The following is a 16465-nucleotide window of genomic DNA, read 5'->3' as shown; positions in this document are numbered from 1 at the left end:
CAATTTGTGGCTCTCAACGAGAAATTTCTTGCCCTTGAATCACAGTTTCTTGGGCTCAAACTCTTGAGCGAATCGCCTAGACGGAAAATTCCGCATAATGATACCAATCTCTTGCAACCTAATCCGATTGGTACGCCTGCCTCCCACCTTCATCCATCGGAAGCATTTCCGTGTAGTCATGCCACGCCGTTGTCTGTAAATCCGCCAACGGTGGCTCCGGAGTTCTTTACACCGTGCAATGTGCTTCCTTCGAGCACCCAACTCCCCAACAGCGTCAATCCCATCCCTGCAGTTTCTGTGGCCGTCACTTCTGACGCGGGGAGTGCTCCTAGTGCGGGTGTGCTGGTTGCTGACGACGTCTTGCCAATTCCTGCTCCACTTCCTGCTCCAATTCCTGATCCAATTCCTACTCCAATTCCTACTACAGCCATTGCTGCCAATTCCTCTGCCCTTGTACCGAGGTCTCTTTTAGGAGTGGCTCCACCATCTCGATCTCGCTCGGGACTTCAACTTAAAGCAGTGGTCCCTCGGAAAGCAATATTTGTTTCTCGTCTTATTCCTGAGGCTACAACGGAGGATGTTAAGCGACATCTTGCCGCTAAACTTAACACTTCGCATGTTGATATAGTTGTGACTAAATTTACATTTAAACATAAGCGCAACATATCATCCTTTAAAATTCTTCTCCCTGATTCTTTACTATCCTGTTCTCTAGAACCGTCAATATGGCCTGAGCATATAATTGTGCATGAGTTCCTTCTCAAAGATTCGAACTCGAATCCAAGAATTACCGAACATGCTCCAAAAAACTGATGTACTATTTTTCCATGCACTATCAGAACGTTCGCAGTTTGCTGGGAAAATTGCGTCAAATTCATACTAATAGCGCGTCCTTTGATATCGATGCCATCGCGTTTACCGAAACCTGGCTTAACTCCTCTGTCAATGATCACGAAATTTTCATTGATAGGTACACTATTTACCCATCTTTTGCAGGTGGGGTTCTGATTGCAGTTAAATCTGTTTTCTCATCTGAGTTATTCCCATTCAATAACATTCATAGAATTGAATTTGTTGCAGTCAAAGTTCGTGTTGGCTCCGCATTTTTCTATTTAAACTGCTCTTACATTCCTCCCAGGTCTGATGCTGAGCTTTACTTACACCACCTTTCAGCAATTAATAATGTTGTTTCTACATTAGGGTGCAATGATCGAATTATTGTCATGGGGGACTTTAACCTCCCATTTCTTTCTTGGCTGCCTTGTAATGACGCTAACCTGTTGTTTCCCAATTGCCATAATGACTTTATCAATGGGCTAACGGATATTTCTCTTGTCCAAATTAATGCCGTTAAAAACACTAGGGACAGACTTCTTGACCTCGTTTTTGTTAGCGATGGTTCTCTTGCTACTGTATCTAGAGCAAGCCCAATATCTCTCCCTGAAGATCCTTACCATCCAACTTTGTTGATATCACTGGAGTGTACACAATCTGGAGGTGCTGACAGTTCCATGGCTCCTTATCACATAAAGTGTTTTCGCAAAACAAACTTTATTGATTTAGATCTACATCTCTCGCGTGTTGATTGGTCGTTTCTTTATTCATTACCGAACATAGATGCAACTGTAAACTCGTTTTATAGTTCTATTTACTCCGCCCTTAATACGTTTGTTCCAGATATCACTGTACCTGTATCGTCCAAGCCTCCCTGGTTCTCCAAGTATTTGTCATACTTAAAAAATAATAAATCCCGGCTCTATAAAAAGTACCAGAAGTCGGGCTCCACGTTGGCATTAGCTCTATACTCCTCCGCTCGCTCTCTGTTCCTTGCCGTCAATAGTCAGTGTTATAATCATTACCTTTCACAATGTAGTAGTAACTTTCGTAGTGATCCTAAAAAATTCTATTCGTTCGTTAATTCTAAGCGCAAGTCAAACGTTTTTCCTCCGTCCCTTCATTACCAGAACAAAACAGAAGCTTCTGCTGTTGGTATTGCAAATTTATTCGCTAACTTTTTCCAAACAACGTACTCGTCTCATATTTACAACGCATCCACTCCGTATTCGTACCAGCTACCTCAAGCTAACAGCATTTTTCTGCCCTTTTTCGAGGAAAGCGTTGCTCTGGAAGGTTTGTTATCTACGGACATATCGTTTTCTGCGGGTCCAGATAAGGTACCAAGTTGCATCTTAAAACACTGTGCCCAGTCCCTTTGCAAACCCTTGACCTTTCTCTTCAACCTCTCCTTGGAACAGTCTTGTCTCCCAGTATTTTGGAATGAGTCCTACATCATTCCGCTTCACAAAAAAGGTTCAAGATCAAACATTGAAAACTATCGTGGTATCGCAAAGCTTTCCGCCATCCCGAAGCTTCTTGAGTTCCTGGTCACCCGGCAACTGCAACATCTTTGTTGCAGCATGATATCTCCGTCGCAACACGGTTTTTTCAGACATCGTTCAACATCGACTAACCTTCTTGAGTTTTCTAACCTAAACCACCGGGGTTTTCAAATTGGTTTGCAGGCGGATGTAGTTTTTACGGACTTCAGCAAGGCATTCGATTCTGTGAACCATGCTCTGCTTATTCAAAAGCTCTCTTTATTAGGGTTCCCAACGAATCTTCTAGATTGGATTTTGTCCTATCTCTCTAACCGTACTCAACGTGTTTTGTTTTCTAACGTGTTGTCAAATACTGTTAATGTTACTTCAGGTGTGCCACAGGGAAGTCATCTGGGCCCGCTTCTGTTTATTTTATTTGTGAACGACCTTCCTCAAGTTATAACATACTCTACTACACTAATGTATGCTGATGATGTCAAAATCTGTCTTTCTTACTCTGATTGGTATTTGCACACACGCCTTCAACTTGATCTAAGTGAACTACTATTGTGGTGTTCAACTAATCTTCTTTTTCTGAACCTTTCCAAATGCAAACTTATGACATTTTACCGTCGCGCTCCTCATTTTGTCTCATATGTTCTAGGAAATCATGTCCTTGAGCGAATTTCGAGTTCAAATGACCTCGGAGTCCTTTTTGATCATAAGATGTGTTTCAACACCCATATAGCTGGAACTGTAAATAAAGCTAAGGGTGTTTTAGCGTTCATCAAGCGTTGGTCCAAGGAGTTTGACGACCCGTACGTTACGAAACAACTGTACATCTCGTTAGTACGTCCTATATTGGAGGATTGTTCTTGTGTGTGGAGCCCGCAGTATAAAGAGCAGCAGGCTGTTATTGAAAAAGCAATTTTTAATTTTTGCCCTTCGGAACTTTAACTGGGACTCGGGTAGAATCTTGCCACCCTACCGGTCTAGGCTAAATCTTATTGACCTGCCGTCGTTGCACCATCGCAGAATATGCAATGGCGTAATGTTCGTGCACAAACTCCTTCTTGGGACTATTGACTCCCAAACTCTCTTGGGTCAGATTGACTTGGCCGTTCCATCCAGACCTACCCGTACCTTTAGGCCTATCCGTCTACCCATATGTAGGTCTAATTATGCTGATCATGAACCTTTTAGGGTTTTATGCCATAATTATAACTCCCTCTGTCAAACCCTATCCCCTGAACTGTCTCTTAAACTAATTGCATGCAATATTTATAATCATTTAAATTTAGCTAACTTTTAACTAATCTTTTTCCGCCTTTAGTAACTAAGTACCATTATTAACAGATAATTTGTTAATTTATTAAATAAATAAATAAATAAATAGCTTAGAGCCATCCTGCGTCCCTGGTCACCGGTGGATCAAGCCTTCAGAAAAACAAAATCAATCAAACAACAACAATCAATTCAAAAATCAATCAAACAACAAACAAAAATTGAACACTACAGCTAAAAATCCTGTACAGGCTTCTACAGCTGAAAATCTTGTACAGGCTGAAATATTCTACATTCTACAGCTGAAAATCTTGTACAGGCTGAAAATATTCTACATTCTACAGCTGAAAATCTTGTACAGGCTTCTACAGCTGAAAATCTTGTACAGGCTGAAATATTCCACATTCTACAGCTGAAAATCTTGTACAGGCTGAAAATATTCTACATTCTACAGCTGAAAATCTTGTACAGGCTTCTACAGCTGAAAATCCTGTACAGGCTGAAATATTCTACACTCTACAGCTGAAAATCTTGTACAGGCTGAAAATATTCTACATTCTACAGCTGAAAATACATTAATTATGTATAGTACATGTATAATACATACTACATAAAATAAATAAAATAAAAAACAAATTATTATTATTATTATTATTGTTATTATTATTAAAATTAATATAATTATACTACATACTACAAAATATTTTCTAACGTCTTATTTAATAATTTAATTTTTTGGGCCATTATTTGGAGAGCCATGAACACTACAGTTGTAGCATAATATACTGGGTTTCTGTTGAAATCTTCTTTAAACGATACTTTCACTATGTTTATAAAAATTGTTGATAAATGCTTGCCACGTTCCTCGAAGGTATTGCTGTTCATGTTGTTAAAACATATTGGTTCGTTTCTAAATTCGAAATGTTTTTCAACAGCGCGTAATAAGTTCATTATTTCATTTTTAATGATTTCTTTAACTTTATCAGACATTAGGTAGTCGGGCAAGTTGTCTACCTACTTCGTAGCCTCAAAGATACTCTTGTAATTTTCTTTCCTGTATTCCTTGACATACATATTTGACAACAACACATCCTCATGTGTATCATTTTTTAGGATAACCTTTTTGAGGTGGGGCAGATCCCTCAATATGGGGAATTTTCCCCTTACACTTTTGCACGGCATGAAATTTGCCAAGCAGTGGTCGGATCCAACTGCCAACAGTTGACTTGACAAGCCCCCACTCTCAACGTCCCTCAATACTAAATCGAGTCCTTCCTTGACCGCATTCCTGCCTAGTGCAGATGTTTTGGAAACGGGACAAATGTGGAAATACAAATAATGAATTTCATTCCCGTTAATTGGGATTGCAGCGACTGCAAGAATTTTCCATTTATGTACCGGTCCTTTTTTTGCATATTGGTACCACGGCATGTGATACTCATCCATGTAAATGGAAAATTCTGAGTCGCTTAGTTTCTGTAAATTTACAGTCATGTTAATGCGTCCATTCATTATGTTTCCGTGCATTTTCAGTTCTTCCAATGCGTCCGTTACCAGATTTTCGGGGGCCTGTACCTTTGTGCAATTCATTGCTCGCTTGAAGGCGACCAATATCGTTGACCAGATCATCGTTACCGACGATACCTGGAGGAAGAAAAGTCTGATTCACCTGCTCCAATGTAATTGCCACAATCTACTCACCTTCAGTGTCGTCGTCGTCAACATCCATGGGCAATGTACTAACCAGCCGGTCCAGCGGTCTACACGGCAGATGTTCCTCTGCCTCTTTGTCCTGATACGGCTCGAACAGATTGAGTTCATTTATGTCCTCATCGAAACACGACAATTGCGACGGCTCCAACAGATTGAGTTCATTTATGTCCTCATCGAAACACGACAATTGCGACGGCTCGAACATATCTTCCTCTATGTCCTGATACGGCTCGAACAGATTGAGTTCCTTTATGTCCCCATCGAAACACGACAATTTATGCATTTCTGAATCTATCTTTTTATCCATCTTGGCGCGGTTCTTGGGTTACTCTTATTAACTTATTTCACTCTTTTCTCTATTTTTGTCGATCGTCGAATAACTCGCCTCAGACTTATCGCAGTATAATATCATATAAAACCTATCGCTGTATCATATCGCAGTATAATATCGCATAAAACTAATTACAGTATAATATCTCGATCGGTTAGGGTTAATATATGTTGCCTTACAATTATTTTATTTTTATTTTTATACATGTTGAAATCAGGAAACTAGACGCGGAATTATGTGATATTTATCGGTCCGTATCGTATAGCAACAAAATATCTGTAAACGTTCTTCCTTCTTGATCGTCGTATTCGAATAAATGTGTGTTGGCATATCGAGTACATTGGTATTTCTTATAATACTATCGATGAGTAAATACCAAAACCATACATGCCCCGTTATTTAAAACATAAATAAAGAACACAAAATAAGACAAAGATGTACATTAATTTGGGAGGTGTAAGAATTGACGGGGTGGACAGTGCCCTTGTTAATGTATTATGCGGGATATACTGGGACCATCTGCAAGGCCGGAAAGTGCAAAGCCCGAAAGCACAGGAAATTGCCAACATGACGTTGTCGTTCGGTGGAGCCCAAGTTTGCGACATAAGTGCAGCAGGAGTGATTAATTTGTACTTTTTTTTCTGGACCATCAACGTAAGTAAATTAGTTACATTTATATTATATTCTTCTAATAATGTATTCCATTCAGCGGGACGACGCACGCGAAGTATGCTGAGCCTGTTACTCCGGTGCAGAATATTTCTGTTCTGATGATATCTCAGGATATTGAGGATATTGACAACAATATGAACGGTGATACGGAGGAGTCGGCCACAACTCAGGATATTGAGGATATTGACAATATGCACGGTGATACGGAGGAGTCGGCCACAACTCAGGATATTGAGGATATTGACAACAATATGAACGGTCATACGGAGGAGTCGGCCACAACTCACGATATTGAGGAGAATATTGACAACATTTCTGACAATATTCACAATATTTCTGATTATATGATATGGAGTGTACTATTTCTGATGAAATATATGATTCGCCTGAGCCAGTGCACCACGTGGAGGAGAAGCAGGAGCAGGAGGTTCGGGAGGATCCGGACTTAAGTAAGTAAATAAGTAAAATTTTAAAAAAATACATATAATAACTTCTTAATTCTCCAGACATGTTCACTGAAGACAATCTTAGTACTGAAAGTGGAAAGGACAATTTGAAAACACAGATTTCCCCTCAGTCTTCGCCCCCCGTGCATGGCAGCAAGTGCAAACTATGCGGCAAAATGATTGGAAGGTTGAGCACCTTGGGAAAACACGTAATGAACCAACATTACACAGCAATAAGAGGTATGGTTTCAAGGAATTCGAAGGCAATGCAAAAAATTGCTGCCGTTTTTAAGGAAAAAAAAGTGACCATGTTAAGACTATCAGAGGAAACTGGGGTGCCGGCCGAGTATTTGAGAGCGATAGTCATGTGCAGCGATGACTATAAAAAAATTGGGTGCCGCTTGTGGGCCAAGACGGATGCAGAGAAGCTGAAGGACATCAACCAATAACTGTTTCGTTTTTTAATTTTAATATTTGATTTGGCTTGAGTAGACTGATCCAGAGAAGCTGAAGGACATCAACCAATAACTGTTTCGTTTTTTAATTTTAATATTTGATTTGAGTAGAAAAACTCGCCTGTTATTCGTAAATGTAACGACTGAAAATAAGCTTATTGACAAAAAAGGGAGGAGTATTTATATTGTGTGGGCGCCTTTGGGCCAAGAAATCATCAAAGTTATTCACGTCGCACAGTTTGGGAAAAAACTGGACTGGAGTGGAGTCGACTGGAGGGACTGCAATGACACTTGCCGGCTGGCGGCCTCTTGGAAATTTTAAGCCTCGTTAAGCTTCAGGTCAACCGCCTGGCTGGTCTGCTTGAGCGCTCCATCGAATGGATTAACCTTCGCTCTGGATATACTGGATGCCCTTTTGGATTACAGGACTACCCTCTTTAGCGCCTTTGAATGGATAAACAAAGTGCATGTCCTACATGGATTACAGCCGTATAGCGCATCATAAAAGGTAAGAAATCAAGCCACAAATTGAATGCCGAACACAGCAAATGCTTAGCCCATGATACCACCAAAAGGGGGAGAGGGAGTAGAGGGGGATGAGTGCCCCCTATTAATCCTAAGTTCTTCCTGTGATTTTATGTACATTTGTACACGGGGAACAGAGGACTCCAAAGAGACCTCTCGAGCAGCAATTCAATGTACAAATGACAGGTTGGCTGTGACACAAAACAGCAGCTTAAGGAAGATGTAAAGCCAAGCAAAAATTACCGACCAGCAGCAGCACCAGCAGCCGGGGCTGCAGGTCCCCCCCGGATGTTCCGCCGACAAGAATGGACTCAATGCGATGCCCTTCCTAGGCCAAATCCACACCAGTCCTCTGCTGTCTCGCCCAATGGGTCCAATAGGTCACGCTCACCCCCCCACCTTCCCTCCGATGGGGGATTCAGATGGGTGAGCGGCAGCAGCCCAGACTCCCCTTCCCGCCAGGACATAACTTACCCCCGGCTCCCCTGCAGATTCAATGCTGTGCCACAGATGGCTTCGATGTCGGAGTACACACATTTTGAACCGAATCATATCAAATGCAAAAAAAAAAAAAAAAAAACGAAAACAGAAAACCAATTAAAGATAATATAACTATTATAACGAAAATAAAAAGAAATGAAAATTCAAGAAATCATAAATCTAACATTTGCAATTACAAAATATTTACTCTGGTACAAAATGGTACATACAGTAAAGATATTCGTTTATACAATATTTACTGTCTATATAACCATTATATACTACTTACTTACTGACAACAAATTATTAAGTGTTTTGTTCAATTTCATTATTCGTATGTTAATAAAAACAATTTCAGACTAACGTAAACTTACAGTCTGCTCTGAATACGGGTTAAATGCTACTGCTGTGGTAGTTGATTATTACTCGTACAATAAATACTATAGCTTAGAGCCATCCTGCGTCCCTGGTCACCGGTGGATCAAGCCTTCAGAACAACAAAATCAATCAAACAACAACAATCAATTCAAAAATCAATCAAACAACAAACAAAAATTGAACACTACAGCTAAAAATCTTGTACAGGCTTCTACAGCTGAAAATCTTGTACAGGCTGAAATATTCTACATTCTACAGCTGAAAATCTTGTACAGGCTGAAAATATTTTACATTCTACAGCTGAAAATCTTGTACAGGCTTCTACAGCTGAAAATCTTGTACAGGCTGAAATATTCTACATTCTACAGCTGAAAATCTTGTACAGGCTGAAAATATTCTACATTCTACAGCTGAAAATCTTGTACAGGCTTCTATAGCTGAAAATCTTGTACAGGCTGAAATATTCCACATTCTACAGCTGAAAATCTTGTACAGGCTGAAAATATTCTACATTCTACAGCTGAAAATCTTGTACAGGCTTCTACAGCTGAAAATCTTGTACAGGCTGAAATATTCTACATTCTACAGCTGAAAATCTTGTACAGGCTGAAAATATTCTACATTCTACAGCTGAAAATACATTAATTATGTATAGTACATGTATAATACATACTACATAAAATAAATAAAATAAAAAACAAATTATTATTATTATTGTTATTATTTTTAAAATTAATATAATTATACTACATACTACAAAATATTTTCTAACGTCTTATTTAATAATTTAATTTTTTGGGCCATTATTTGGAGAGCCATGAACACTACAGTTGTAGCATAATATACTGGGTTTCTGTTGAAATCTTCTTTAGACGATACTTTCATTATGTTTATAAAAATTGTTGATAAATGCTTGCACGATCCTCGAAGGTATTGCTGTTCATGTTGTTAAAACATATTGGTTCGTTTCTAAATTCGAAATGTTTTTCAACAGCGCGTAATAAGTTCATTATTTCATTTTTAATGATTTCTTTAACTTTATCAGACATTAGGTAGTCGGGCAAGTTGTCTACCTACTTCGTAGCCTCAAAGATACTCTTGTAATTTTCTTTCCTGTATTCCTTGACATACATATTTGACAACAACACATCCTCATGTATATCATTTTTTAGGATAACCTTTTTGAGGTGGGGCAGATCCCACAATATGGGGAATTTTCCCCTTACACTTTTGCACGGCATGAAATTTGCCAAGCAGTGGTCGGATCCAACTGCCAACAGTTGACTTGACAAGCCCCCACTCTCAACGTCCCTCAATACTAAATCGAGTCCTTCCTTGACCGCATTCCTGCCTAGTGCAGATGTTTTGGAAACGGGACAAATGTGGAAATACAAATAATGAATTTCATTCCCGTTAATTGGGATTGCAGCGACTGCAAGAATTTTCCATTTATGTACCGGTCCTTTTTTTGCATATTGGTACCACGGCATGTGATACTCATCCATGTAAATGGAAAATTCTGAGTCGCTTAGTTTCTGTAAATTTACAGTCATGTTAATGCGTCCATTCATTATGTTTCCGTGCATTTTCAGTTCTTCCAATGCGTCCGTTACCAGATTTTCGGGGGCCTGTACCTTTGTGCAATTCATTGCTCGCTTGAAGGCGACCAATATCGTTGACCAGATCATCGTTACCGACGATACCTGGAGGAAGAAAAGTCTGATTCACCTGCTCCAATGTAATTGCCACAATCTACTCACCTTCAGTGTCGTCGTCGTCAACATCCATGGGCAATGTACTAACCAGCCGGTCCAGCGGTCTACACGGCAGATGTTCCTCTGCCTCTTTGTCCTGATACGGCTCGAACAGATTGAGTTCATTTATGTCCTCATCGAAACACGACAATTGCGACGGCTCCAACAGATTGAGTTCATTTATGTCCTCATCGAAACACGACAATTGCGACGGCTCGAACATATCTTCCTCTATGTCCTGATACGGCTCGAACAGATTGAGTTCCTTTATGTCCCCATCGAAACACGACAATTTATGCATTTCTGAATCTATCTTTTTATCCATCTTGGCGCGGTTCTTGGGTTACTCTTATTAACTTATTTCACTCTTTTCTCTATTTTTGTCGATCGTCGAATAACTCGCCTCAGACTTATCGCAGTATAATATCATATAAAACCTATCGCAGTATCATATCGCAGTATAATATCGCATAAAACTAATTACAGTATAATATCTCGATCGGTTAGGGTTAATATATGTTGCCTTACAATTATTTTATTTTTATTTTTATACATGTTGAAATCAGGAAACTAGACGCGGAATTATGTGATATTTATCGGTCCGTATCGTATAGCAACAAAATATCTGTAAACGTTCTTCCTTCTTGATCGTCGTATTCGAATAAATGTGTGTTGGCATATCGAGTACATTGGTATTTCTTATAATACTATCGATGAGTAAATACCAAAACCATACATGCCCCGTTATTTAAAACATAAATAAAGAACACAAAATAAGACAAAGATGTACATTAATTTGGGAGGTGTAAGAATTGACGGGGTGGACAGTGCCCTTGTTAATGTATTATGCGGGATATACTGGGACCATCTGCAAGGCCGGAAAGTGCAAAGCCCGAAAGCACAGGAAATTGCCAACATGACGTTGTCGTTCGGTGGAGCCCAAGTTTGCGACATAAGTGCAGCAGGAGTGATTAATTTGTACTTTTTTTCTGGACCATCAACGTAAGTAAATTAGTTACATTTATATTATATTCTTCTAATAATGTATTCCATTCAGCGGGGACGACGCACGCGAATTATGCTGAGCCTGTTACTCCGGTGCAGAATATTTCTGTTCTGATGATATCTCAGGATATTGAGGATATTGACAACAATATGAACGGTGATACGGAGGAGTCGGCCACAACTCAGGATATTGAGGATATTGACAATATGCACGGTGATACGGAGGAGTCGGCCACAACTCAGGATATTGAGGATATTGACAACAATATGAACGGTCATACGGAGGAGTCGGCCACAACTCACGATATTGAGGAGAATATTGACAACATTTCTGACAATATTCACAATATTTCTGATTATATGATATGGAGTGTACTATTTCTGATGAAATATATGATTCGCCTGAGCCAGTGCACCACGTGGAGGAGAAGCAGGAGCAGGAGGTTCGGGAGGATCCGGACTTAAGTAAGTAAATAAGTAAAATTTTAAAAAAATACATATAATAACTTCTTAATTCTCCAGACATGTTCACTGAAGACAATCTTAGTACTGAAAGTGGAAAGGACAATTTGAAAACACAGATTGTAGTGTACCAGAGTTTAAATATATATATATGTAAACAGATATATAGGCCCTCGGTATCAGCAGATGACCATGACTGACTTAAGGACGGCGTACAAATAGGGTTGGTCGTGTGCACTCTTGCTAGGCTCGGGTCTAGCTCGCCGGATGGTCGGGGTTCTTCCTCGCCTAATTGTACTATCGTACTCCACTACATTTAATTAGTGCACTTTACGGGAACTATAAGTGATTATATAAAACAAAGGAAACTGAAATACTGATAGCGCCGACACGCCAAAAAAAAAAGCCCTACTGAACCATTTCTATTTAGAGAGAACCTAGGTGTTGATTGTCCCTCTCTTCTGTACCCTCCCTACCATGACATTGCGTTCGAGTTCTTGCATTGTCCCTTGATCAATCCTTTACTAAGGTTTACCACATTTTATAAGATCCTGGCACGGATACTCGACAGGCCATTTTTATGATTTTAAAGATTCATTTCAATCCAAAAAGATTCATATTTTAATATAATGTGAGACTTCAATTTCAATATTCATCACGTTGCAGTTGTAGAAACACAACAATTGACTTAGCTTCTAATTTGTGGGTAATATTTCCTTAATCCTAATTATCATATAAGTTTAGTTATAAATTCATTATTTTAAAGCATGAAAAACATTAGGGTATAGATATATATATATATATAAACGAGAGAATAAGAATCGAAATCGTAAACAAAAGCTAGATCAGACTGGGGTGCATTATACACACTGAGCAGACGGGTTTGAATCATTATACACTGTATGCATATCTACACTTTCAAGTTAATAGGCTCTTTTGACCAAACTACTTTTTGCTGTACATAATTACTCACTCCGGCGTTATTGTCTTACGCTGATCGTTGGGCCCAATGATGTCGTAGATGTTGACCGCAGCTGTTTAAAATATGGAAATCATAACTATATAATGCATACAATACAATTACGCTACAAACACCGTCGCATAGTCATCAGTCAGTTGTTTTGGTTTTCATAATACAGACAGAAATTTAATTGTTATGCTCTATCGCGAAAATTGAACCAAAAGGTAGCAAACGAAGACAATTTAGTGTGCATATGCACATATGTATGTAGGTATGTACGCGCGTAACATCAAAGAGGGGTGTTAATAAAGTTTCAGTTACATTACGTTAAACTGCTGATGTTTATGCGTTGGAACTTGATAATGAATTAAATGTAAATTGGACAAAACTCGATCCTGTGCTGCTGCTTTGTAGACTGTTGACCGCCTGAAGTTGGATAGAGGTCAACAGGTGCGATGTATATGGTTCCGGGCCGTACTGACGAATCTTCCGCCAAGCTTGTATTTAGTTATTTATGTCTGAGCAGCACTAAATATTCTTGGCGATTAAGGCTGATCTGTTCCACTTGGATCTTTGGAGATTCCGACTTGGTGGCAATATAAGGTCCAGAAAAGATGAATTATGGATGGAGTTGGAGAAACCTCGACAACTGTTCGCCTAAGCCAGCTCCCAGGGTAGTCTTCTCGAGACTATACCGCGATGGGGCAGCTTAGGTACACCTCCCTGCAACATAGGTTATGTCAGCACGTGCACGGCACTAATATGAAAACATACCTCTTTTCCCAAATATATCTGCACTAAATTCTTGTCATTCACTGACCACTGAACTGTACGGCACTTGTAACTATATGCTTCCAGCATATATTTGTGGAAATATATATATTTTCCGGATAGCACTATATATATGTGTGTGCAATATGTATGTTGCTCGCACTCGGAAATTATCACGTCTTTACAGATCGATCAACTTTCTTATATTGTTCAAAGCAGTAATAGACGATGGACTGAGTAGCCAGTGCAGCAGAGCTTTTGAGCTTTTTACTAACTGTGCAATCGTATGATCCAGAACATTCGCAGCAGCATACAACGATCGTCTAATGCACAGCATAGCTTAACTGTGCAATCGTACGATTGCCGTCTATGCTTCCCACTGTCCGTCGCTTGTATGTGTTCGTGGGCGTTCGGACTTAAGAGCGGCTAAGGCTTTGATCCAACCTTAAGAGCGGCTAAAGCTTGATCGTTCGAAATATCACTAGGGGGTCTCACGAGACGAAAGAAGATAACCAATTCCCTATATTTTGTGCTGGCCACTACACCACAGATAATTATACAAGACCTGCTCGACGAATAATTATCTGAAGAACTTGATCAGGAGAGATTATTTCCTGATTTGAATGTCTTTCAGATGATACACGCCGAGATATTTCTTGTTCCCATCGACCAATTCGTAATAGTACGGACTTCGCTTTTTAATTACCTGAGCGGGAATGAACACAGGGGCTAGTTTAGAACTAAACTTTTTTATAGCACTACTTTGTGTGAAATTTCTAGCATATACCAAATCTCCAATCTTTAATTGTGTATCACGGCAGCGCAAATTGTATCTATGCGAATTTTCTCGTCTGCTGTCAATTTATGTAGGTTCGGTGGTTCTTCGACGTCATCCGTACCTCCAACATCTAATTCAGATACCTCTGCAGTGTGTGAGATTTTATCTAAAAGTCCAAATTTTTGCCAGAAGTCTATCCCCAAATAGACGTCTTGCTTGAGTTCAGGAATAAGAAACATTTCTAGGTCTGCCGTGCATCCACGGTAATTAATTTGTGTTACCAGCTTGCCTATAACCTTACTTTCAGTATCGTTAGCCGTTCGTATTGCTCCTGAACACTTCTTAACCTTGCAATGCGCCAACATTTCTTTCGCGGCTGAACCTCCAATACAACTGATTGTGGCCCCCGAATCCAACAAAGCTATGTAATCACTGCCTTCAATGGTGACACTGGTGTACAGCCTGCTATCCGAACTAAGAAATATAGCTGAAACAAACTTGTTCTTATTCTTGCGAACCATCTTCCAAAATTGTCTCAAACGTTTAGTTGAACGTTTGGGCTTTCTTACAAATTTAAAACTATCTATCTTATCAAAAATTTTCTTACGCGTTGTAATATAATTTGCTTCCCTTTCAGGTAAAGGAGTAAATGAAAAATGATATGCCGTAGGCAGGGTTTCCTCTACTGTTTGTGAGCTGATCTTAGGCTCCCTTAAACTGAGTATTTGACCATGTTAAGACTATCAGAGGAAACTGGGGTGCCGGCCGAGTATTTGAGAGCGATAGTCATGTGCAGCGATGACTATAAAAAAATTGGGTGCCGCTTGTGGGCCAAGACGGATGCAGAGAAGCTGAAGGACATCAACCAATAACTGTTTCGTTTTTTAATTTTAATATTTGATTTGGCTTGAGTAGACTGATCCAGAGAAGCTGAAGGACATCAACCAATAACTGTTTCGTTTTTTAATTTTAATATTTGATTTGAGTAGAAAAACTCGCCTGTTATTCGTAAATGTAACGACTGAAAATAAGCTTATTGACAAAAAAGGGAGGAGTATTTATATTGTGTGGGCGCCTTTGGGCCAAGAAATCATCAAAGTTATTCACGTCGCACAGTTTGGGAAAAAACTGGACTGGAGTGGAGTCGACTGGAGGGACTGCAATGACACTTGCCGGCTGGCGGCCTCTTGGAAATTTTAAGCCTCGTTAAGCTTCAGGTCAACCGCCTGGCTGGTCTGCTTGAGCGCTCCATCGAATGGATTAACCTTCGCTCTGGATATACTGGATGCCCTTTTGGATTACAGGACTACCCTCTTTAGCGCCTTTGAATGGATAAACAAAGTGCATGTCCTACATGGATTACAGCCGTATAGCGCATCATAAAAGGTAAGAAATCAAGCCACAAATTGAATGCCGAACACAGCAAATGCTTAACCCATGATACCACCAAAAGGGGGAGAGGGAGTAGAGGGGGATGAGTGCCCCCTATTAATCCTAAGTTCTGCCGTTTATTTTATGTACATTTGTACACGGGGAACAGAGGACTCCAAAGAGACCTCTCGAGCAGCAATTCAATGTACAAATGACAGGTTGGCTGTGACACAAAACAGCAGCTTAAGGAAGATGTAAAGCCAAGCAAAAATTACCGACCAGCAGCAGCACCAGCAGCCGGGGCTGCAGGTCCCCCCGGATGTTCCGCCGACAAGAATGGACTCAATGCGATGCCCTTCCTAGGCCAAATCCACACCAGTCCTCTGCTGTCTCGCCCAATGGGTCCAATAGGTCACGCTCACCCCCCCACCTTCCCTCCGATGGGGGATTCAGATGGGTGAGCGGCAGCAGCCCAGACTCCCCTTCCCGCCAGGACATAACTTACCCCCGGCTCCCCTGCAGATTCAATGCTGTGCCACAGATGGCTTCGATGTCGGAGTACACACATTTTGAACCGAATCATATCAAATGCAAAAAAAAAAAAAAAAACGAAAACAGAAAACCAATTAAAAAAAATATAACTATTATAACGAAAATAAAAAGAAATGAAAATTCAAGAAATCATAAATCTAACATTTGCAATTACAAAATATTTACTCTGGTACAAAATGGTACATACAGTAAAGATATTCGTTTATACA

This window comes from Drosophila miranda (assembly GCF_003369915.1).
Source record: "Drosophila miranda strain MSH22 chromosome Y unlocalized genomic scaffold, D.miranda_PacBio2.1 Contig_Y3_pilon, whole genome shotgun sequence".
Lineage (NCBI taxonomy): Eukaryota > Metazoa > Arthropoda > Insecta > Diptera > Drosophilidae > Drosophila > Drosophila miranda.
This window is presented reverse-complemented; position numbering follows the sequence as displayed.